This window comes from Trichechus manatus, unplaced genomic scaffold, assembly GCF_000243295.1.
Source record: "Trichechus manatus latirostris isolate Lorelei unplaced genomic scaffold, TriManLat1.0 scaffold00093, whole genome shotgun sequence".
NCBI lineage: Eukaryota > Metazoa > Chordata > Mammalia > Sirenia > Trichechidae > Trichechus > Trichechus manatus.
Window position 1 is genome coordinate 5857340 of NW_004444029.1, and position 9249 is coordinate 5866588.

Sequence of the window (9249 nt, forward strand, 5' to 3'; positions counted from 1 at the left end):
ATTACCTTTTCAATCTCTTCTTTTGTTGTGGGTTTATTTAGTTTTTCTACCTCTGTTTGTGTTACTTTAGCTAGGTAGTGTGTTACTAGAAATTTGTCCATTTCCTCTAGTTTTTCAAATTTGTTAGAGTACAATTTTTCATAGTATTCTCTAACTTTTTTAAAATTTCAGTTGGGTCTGAAATTATTCGGGTTATTTGCTTCCTCTCCTGTTTTTCTATTGTCAGTTTGGCCAATGGTTTATCGATTTTGTTGATCTTTTCAAAGAACAAGCTTTTGGTCTTGTTAACTCTTACAATTGTTTTTCTATTCTCTATTTCATTTAATTCTGCTCTGATTCTTATTATTTCCTTGCTTCTGGTGCCCGAGGGCTTCTTTTGCTGCTCTCTTTCTACTTGTTCCTGTTGTAGGGTTAGTGTTTTGATTTTGGCCCTTTCTTCTTTTTGGATGTGTGCATTTATTGCAATATACTGATTCTGAGCACCGCTTTTGGTGTATCGCAAATGTTCTAGTAGGATGTGTTTTCTTTCTCGTTTGATTCTATGAATTTATTTATTCCATTCTTAATTTCTTGTATAACCCGGTAGTTTTTGAGCAAGGTGTTGTTCAGTTTCCATGTGTTTGATTTTTTTCCTTGCTTTTTCTGTTGTTGATTTCTACTTTTATGGCTTTAAGGTCAGAAAAGATGCTTTGTAATATTTTGATTCTTTGGATTTTGTTAAGGCTTGCTTTATGGCTTAATATGTGGTCTATTCTGGAACATGTTGCATGTGGGTTGGAAAAGAAAGTATATTTGTCTGCTGTTGGCTGGAGTGTTCGGTATATGTCTATGAGATCAAGTTGGTTGATTTTAGCATTTAGATCTTCTGTGTCTTTGTTGAGCTTCTTTCTGGATGTTCTGTCCCTCCCCAAAAGTGGTGTGTTGAAGTCTCCTACTACTTTTGTGGAGCTGTCTATCTCTCTTTTCAGTGTTAGAGTTTGTTTTATGTGTTTTGGAGCCCAGTCATTGAGTGCATAAATATTTATTATAGTTATGTCCTCCTGGTGTATTGACCCTTTAATCATTATATAGTGTCCTTCTTGTCCTTTGTGGTGGATTTTACTTTAATGTCTATTTTGTCAGAGATTAATATTGCCACTCCTGGTCTTTTTTGAGTGTTGTTTGCTTGATATATTTTTTTCCATCCTTTGAGTTTTAGCTTGTGTCTTTAAGTCTAAGGTGTGTCTCTTGTAGGCAGCATATAGATGGATCCTGTTTTTTTATCCAATCTGTCAGTCTCTGTCTCTTCATTGGTGTATTTAGTCCATTTACATTCACCATAATTATTGATAGGTATGAATTTAGTGCTGTCATTTGATGTCTTTTTTCATCTGTGTTTTTGACAGTTTCTTTGTTCCTCTTAATTTTCTGTGCTGAGTATTTTTTCTTTATGTATGTTCTTTTCATCTTTTTCATTGTTATGATTTTGTATTTACTAAGTCTTTATATTTTTCTTGTCTTTTATTTTTACTTGTAGGATTGTTAGTTTCTTTTGTGGTTATCTTAGTATTTACCCTTATTTTTCTAAGTTTATACCAGTCTTTTATTTCTTTATATTGCCTTGACTTCCTCTCCATAAGAAAAATCTATATCTACTTTTTTTAGTCTCTCTTTTTTGTTTTAATGCTGTCATCTTTTATATATTGACATCTCTGTTTCCCTATTTTTAGTGTTTTAGCTTTGATTTATTTTTGTGACTTCCCTTTATGGGTTGATATCTGGTTGCTTGATCCTGTGTTCTACTCTTGGGTTGTTATGTGATGTTATTGATTTTCTAACTAGAGGACTCCCCTTGGTATTTCTTGTAATTTTGGTTTGGTTTTGCAAATTCCCTAAACTTCTGTTTATCAGGAAATGCCCTAATTTCACCATTCTATTTGAGAGGCAGCTTTGCTGGATATGTGATTCTTGGCTGGCAATTTTTTTTCCTTCAAGGCGTTATATATGTCATCCCATGGCCGCTTGCCTGCATGGTTTCTGCTGAGTAGTCTGAGCTTAGTCTTATTGACTCTCCTTTGTAGATGACTTTTCGTTTATCCCTAGCTGCTCTTAAAAGTCTCTCTTCATCTTTGGTTTTGGCAAGTTTGATTATAATATGTCTTGGTGACTTTCTTTTGGGATCTACCTTATGTGGGGTTCGATGAGCATCTAGGATAGATATCTTGTCACCTTGCACAATATCAGGAAAGTTTTCTGCCAACACAGCTTCAACAATTCTCTCTGTATTCTGTTATCCGCCCCCCCTTTACTCCAGTCACTTGTAGGTTATTCCTTTTGATAGAATCCCACGTAATTCTTAGGGTTCTTCATTTTTTTTAAATCCTTTTATCTGATTTTTCCTCAAATCAGTTGGTGTCAAGTGCTTTATCTTCAATCTCACTAATTCTGACTTCCACTGCCTCAATTCTGCCCTATTACTCTCTATTGAGTTGTCTAATTCTGAGATTTTATTGTTAATCTTCTGTATTTCTGATTGCTGTCTCTATATGGATTCTTGCAGCCTGTTAAATTTATCATCATGCTCTTCTCTAATCTTTTTAAGTTCCTCTATTGTGTGTTCTGTGTTTCGTCTAATTTCCTTCCTAATCTCTTGAAGAGTTTTGTGTGTTAATCTTTTGTATTCTGCTTCCAGTAATTCCAAGAAATTTTCTTCCTCCAGAAAATTTCTAGATTCTTTATTTTGGGAGCTTGCTGAAGCCATCATTGTCTGCCTCTTTATGTGATTTTATATTGACTGTTGTCTCCAAGCCATCAATAAGTTACTATATTTACTTATATTATGTTTGCTTACTGTGTCCTAATTTCTAGCTTTGCTTTGTTTTGATATGCATAAACAGGCTGCTCGTGTGAGCTAGCAGCACCCCTGAAGCTCCAACGTCCTGCCACCAGGTGGCTAGACCTGCCGCTAAGCATGTGAGCTTAGGAGTCTGCCCAATCCTCCTGTGTGTATTCAGCTCAGATGTCCAGGTAGTCAGCCACCAAGTGTGTGGTGCAGGCTGTCACCTACAGTCCTAGACAAGCATGGGTGATTGGTGTAGGCACAGGCATCCAGCTACAGCAGGAGGACAAATGCTGAGTGAGGCAGGGGGCTGATGACCGCCCCAGAGTGTCCAGGAGGAAAGTGTTTCCCTGTTCCCTAGAGCACTTAGGTAGGTGGGTTTTGCAGCTGACTATGAACACCCAATTCTGTTCTCTGTAAAGACTGGGGTCACCTCTTATTCTTGGGTCCCTATTGCAGGTGGCTAGGTGTCATGGGTGGAGCCACCAGTCCTCAGGCCCCTGATGTGGGTAGGTGAAGACCCTGCTTAATGGGCAGAGCAGTGTCAAATATCACGAACCTCCCACTTCACAGCTGAAACAGTTGAAGTTAGACTTCAGGTATATACCCTGTTGTACTGGGGTAATGAGGGCATACACTGTGGAAATGGGCCCACCCAAGCCTCTGCAGGGGGAAAGGCACTCAAATTCCACGGACCCCTTATGCCTGTGCCTAGGCAAAGGAGCTGTGCCTACCCTGAGTTCCTGGCTTAGGGGAGCTGGCAGGTTATTTTTTCCTCCTGTTTGTTAATTTGTTCCCTCTCTAAGGCCAGGAGAATGGCTCAGGGCACGTGATGGGTCCTACTTCTGGCCCAGGGGACTTGGCAATCGCTGAAGCAGTCCTGGACCCAGTGCAGAGCAGGGAGCAGGGAGCAGGGAAGTAAACTGGAGACAAGTTTTTCTCTAAGGGGGGTGTTTTTGATCCACGCGGTAGGCCTGATGCAAATACTTATCTTTTGCCTGTTGAGGGCTACTTCTTACTGATTCTGGATGGTTGGGTAGACTCTGTGCCACTAGATCTCTCCCGATGTGGAAAACAACTCCCAAGGGCTGCTGCTTGCCTGCCTCACCACGCACCTCAAGCTGATCTGGGCTGAAGGGCGCCGGCTCCCGCCAGGTCGGATCTGGCAACTCCTCGCTGCTTCCGAACCATCTCTCCCTCCCCTTGCCACTCAGTCCAATTCCTCAACTTTGCCTTTGATGTTCAGGGCTCCTAGATTGTCATATATAATGGATTCACTTGTTTTTTCAGGTCTTTGTTGTAAGATGGACCACTGGAAGCATCTGATTACTCCACCATCTTGGCTCTGCCTCTATCATCAGTTTTGATCGTAGAATAATATGTGATAAATATATGTGATAAATACAGTTGTAAAATTACTTAAATGTAATATTTCTTAGATTATATGAACACTATCAAAAATTGTTTTGTAAAATCTTTCTACATTGAATTACAACATTATTAGCAACTGAACGGAGGCTTTTTAAAATTTTTGTCCTTCTTTTGCTTTAATTACTATTTCATTTTAAAAAAAATATTGATATAGGTTCATAAATACTAATTACCACAACATTGTAGCTAAAACACCAGAAATTTTGGCAAAATCGGTGACTGTAAAAACACTAGCAGCAATGAAAACAACAGCAGGTGCTTGTAGCACTTGCAGATGAAACCACACGATTTGAAGCATCCTTGTAATTTGATAATAATGACAACTCTGATTGGAGCACTTTAGAAGGTTCAAAAAGTAAATTAGCATAGAATTTTAGCCTTTAAGTATACAGACACATGTAAGCTGGGCCTACAAAAAATGTTTTTGTTGTTTTAACTATAGGGATATTTTTATAAAAAATAATAAATTACTGCTGAAACCCTGCACAAAAATTTTATAGTCATTTTGGTGTCAACTCCCCTGACAGTGTCACCCAGTGCGGTCCACACCCCTGTACCCCCAAGTGATGCCACTGCTCTGGTCTGACTCAATGGCAGGAACTAGGCCAAATGGACAGTGTTCACATGAAAGACAGCTGACCAGAGTCCACCATACTTATTTCTTACACATATTTATTTTTTTGTATTGGACAAAGTTGCTGCAAAAGACCTCTTTAAAGTGTTAAGAAACAAGGTGCACCCGACCCAAGCCATGATATTTTCTAACTTCTCATATGCATGCAAAAGCTGGACAGTGAATAAGGAAGAATGAAGAAGAATTGACAACTTTGAATTATGGTGTTGGTGAAGAATATGGAATGCACCATGAACTGCCAAAAGAACAAACAAATCTGCTTGGGAGAAGTATGCTCCTTGGAAGTAGGATAGGGAGATTTCTTCTCACATACTTTGGACATGGTATTAGGAGGGACCAGTCCCTGGGGAAGGACATCATGCTTGGTAAAGTAGAGGGTCAGCGAAAAAGAGGAAGACTCTCAACAAGATGAATTGATGCAGTGGCTGCAACAATGGGCTCAAACTTAGTGAAGATTGTGAGGGTGGTGCAAGACCAGGCAATGTTTTGTTCTGTTATACCTAGGGTCACTATGACCTCACTGATATGAAAAGAAAAGAACAGGCAAACACATAGTGTACCTAAAAGCTATATATATGTGTGTGTGTGTATATATATATAAAATTTATTTTTGTTGTTGTTTTTGAGAATATGTACAGCAGAACATACACCAATTCAACAGTTTCTACATGCACAGTTCATTGACACTGATTACAGTCTTCTAATTGTGCAACCATTCTCACCCTTCTTTTCTGAGTTTTTCCTTCCCCATTAACATAAACTCTCTGCCCCCTAGGGTTACTATCTAGTCTTTTGAGTTGCTGTTGTTGATTTGATCCTATATAGATAGATCTTAAAAAAGCCCAATGCTCAAGTCAGACGTTCTTTTACTAGTTAAGCTAAATTGCTGTCTGGTTTTAAGAAGATTTCAGGGGATATTTTTGATTTAAGGTTTAAAGATTATTTCAAGGCAATAGTCTCAGTGGTTCATCCAGCCTCCATGGCTCCATAAATTCTGGATCCTATGAGAATTTGAAATTCTGTTCTATATGATCAATATTCTTCTATAAAATCTTTGATCAAAATGTTCTGTAATGGTAGTCTGGCTCCATCCAGTTCTTCTGGTCTCATTGCAAAGGGGTCAGCTCTTCATGGAGGCAGTGAGGTATACCTTCCATTTCCTCTTCCTATTCCTGACTCTCCTTCCTCCTCTGTTGCGCCAGGTGAAAACCAAAAAACAAACAAACAAACAAACAAAAAAAAAATGAAACCCACTGAGTCTATTCCAACTCATAGTGACCCTAGGGGACAGAGTAGAACTGCCCTATAAGGTTTCCAAGGAGCAACTGGTGAATTTGAACTGCCTACCATTTGGTGAGCAGCCAAGCTCTTAACCACTGCACCACGAGGGCTCTGTTGCTCCAGGTGCATAGAAACCAATCGTTGTACCCTGAATGGCCACTTGCTAGCTTTTAAGACCCCAGGCACTATGCCTACAGCTAAGAGTAGAACGGAAGCTCTAAACACAATATTAGGCCAATTAACTGGGTTGTCTCGAAGCTATGACCCTAACCCTCTAAGTCAAGGAACCAAATCACATGAAGTGTTTGGTTGTACATAAGCAGTCTCAGTAGCTACTCTTTCTCTTTTTGTCATTGTTTTCAGTATATCTATTACACAGTATTCACTAATTCAACTTTTTACAAGTGTACTATTTATTGACAGCAGTTACATTAATCAGAAGTGCAATACCTACCCTTCATCAAATGTGATTTTTCCATCACTGTAAACTGAAACTTAGTACTCCATAAGCAATAACCTTCCCTCCCACTCCTGGTAACCACTAATAAACTTTGCTCTCTATGTGTCTCAGTTATCTAGTGCTGATATAACAGAAATACTACAGTGGTGGCTTCAACAAACAGATATTTATTCTCTTAGAGTCTAATAGTCTATAAGTCCAAATTCAGGGCATCAGCTCCAGGGAAAGCCTTTCTCTCTCTGTTGGCTCTGGAGGAAGGTCTTTATCATCAATCTTCCCCGGTCAAGGGGCTTCTCAGCACAGGGACCTTGGGTCCAAAGGACATACTATTCTCCTAGCTCTTGTTTCTTGGTAGTATGAGGTCCCCCTGTCTCTCTAATTGTAGATTGAGTTCTGCCTCATTAACATAACTGCCGATAATCCCATCTAATTAACAGTGTAGAGATAGGATTTACAACACATAGGAAAATCACATCAGATGACAAAATGGTGGGCAATCCCACAGTACTGAGAATCGTGGCCTAGCCAAATTGATACACATATTTTGGGAGGACACAATTCATTCCATGACACTATGCATTTGCCTGTTCTTTTCTTTTTATATCAGTGAGGTCATGTAATATTTATCCTTTTGTGATAGACTTATTTCACTCAGTATAATGTCTTCAAGCTCCATTCATATTGTAGGAGGTATCAAGACTTCATTTCTCTTACTGGCTGAGTAGTGTTCCATTGTATGTATGTACGACATTTTGTTTATCCATTCATCTGTTGATAAGCATTCAGGTTGTTTCCACCTTTTGGCTATTGTGAATAGTGCTGCAATGAGCACTGGCTTACAAATATCTGTTTGAGTCTCTTGTTTTTAAATCTTTTGGGTATATACCTAGGAGTGGAATTGCTGGATTAGTTTTCTGAGGAAGTGCCACACTGTTTTCCACAAAGGCTATAGGATTTTGCATTCCCACCAGCAATGTATAAGGGTTGCCATTTCCCCACTCCCTCACCAATATTTGTTATTTTCTGTGCGTGTGTGTGTGTGTGTGTGTGTGTGTGTGTGTGTGTGTGTGTTTTCTCTTAGCCATCCTCTGATGGCTAATGACACTGAGCAGCTTTTGGTGTGTTTGGTGGCCATTTGACTGTCCTCTTTGGTGAAAAGTCTATTCAAGTCCTTTGTTCATTTTATGTTCAGGTTATTTGTCTTTTTGTTGTTAAGTTGTTGAAGTTTTATATACATTTTCATTATTAGATTCTTATTTAATATATAGTTTCAGAAGATATTCTCCCAGTCAGTAGCTTGTCTTTTCACTTACTTGGTAGTCTTCTGATGAACAAAAGTTTAATTTTTATGAGGTCCCATTTATTTATTTTGTCTTTTGCTCTTTGTGCTGTTGTTATTATATTAGATAATCCATTGTTAAAAGCTAGGCACAATAGCCTTGCCCCTGCATTTTCTTCAAGAATTTTATAGTTTTAGTTTTCACATTTAGATCTTTAATCTATTTTGAATTTGTTTTTGTATATTGTATGAGGTATGGATCCTGTTTCATGTGGAAATCCAGCTTTCCCAACATTATTTATTGAAGAGACTCTTCTTTCCCCATCAAATGGACTTAGCATCCTTGTAAAAAAATCAGTTGACCATAGCTTTGTGGGTTTACTTCTGGACTCTTAATTCTATTCCACTGGCCTATGTATTTATTTGTTATACCAATACCAGGCTATTTTGATTATTACACTAGTATAATATGTTTTAAAATCAGGAAATGTGAATCCTCCTACTTTGTTCTTCTCTTTTGACATTATTTTAGTTATTCAGGAACTCTTACCATTCCCTATAAAGTTGAGGATTGGTTTTTCCATTTCTGTAAAGAAGGCTGTTGGAATTTTGATGGGGATTGAAATGAAAATCTATAGATTGTTTGGCTATCATTGACATATTAATAATATTAAGTCTCCCAATCCATGAATACAGAACATCTTTCCATTTATTTCTTATTTAATCGCTTTCAACAGTGTTTCATAATTTTCAGTGTATATGTCTTTCATTCTCTGGTTAAATTTATTCCTAGTTATTTTATTCTCTTAGATGCTATTGTAAATGGTATTATTTTCCTAAAATTTATTTCAGATTTTTCATTGCTGATGTATAGAAACCCAAAAGTTTTTTGTTTGCTGACTTTGTACCCTGCATCTTTGCTAAATTCCTCTATTAGCTCTACATACTTTCTTGCAGATTCTTTGGGATTTTTCTTATATAGGATCTTGTTATCTGTGAATAGAGATATTTTTGCTACTTTTTTTTTTCAATATGGATACCTTTTATTTCTTTTTCTTATCTTATTGCTCTGGCTGGGACTTCTAATCAATATTAAATAGAAGTAGTGAGAGTGGGTACCCTTGTCTTTCTTCTTCCAAGGAAAAAACTCTCAATCTTTCTCCATTAAGTATAATGTTGACTATTTATTTTTCATTTATGCTGTGAATCATATTGAGAAACGTCCCTTCTATTCTAATCATTTGGAGGGTTTTCATCAAAAAAGAGTGTTAGATTTTTAACAAATGTTTTTCTGCATACATAGAGATGATCATGTGGTTCTTTTCCTTTGTTCTCTTGTTGTGATG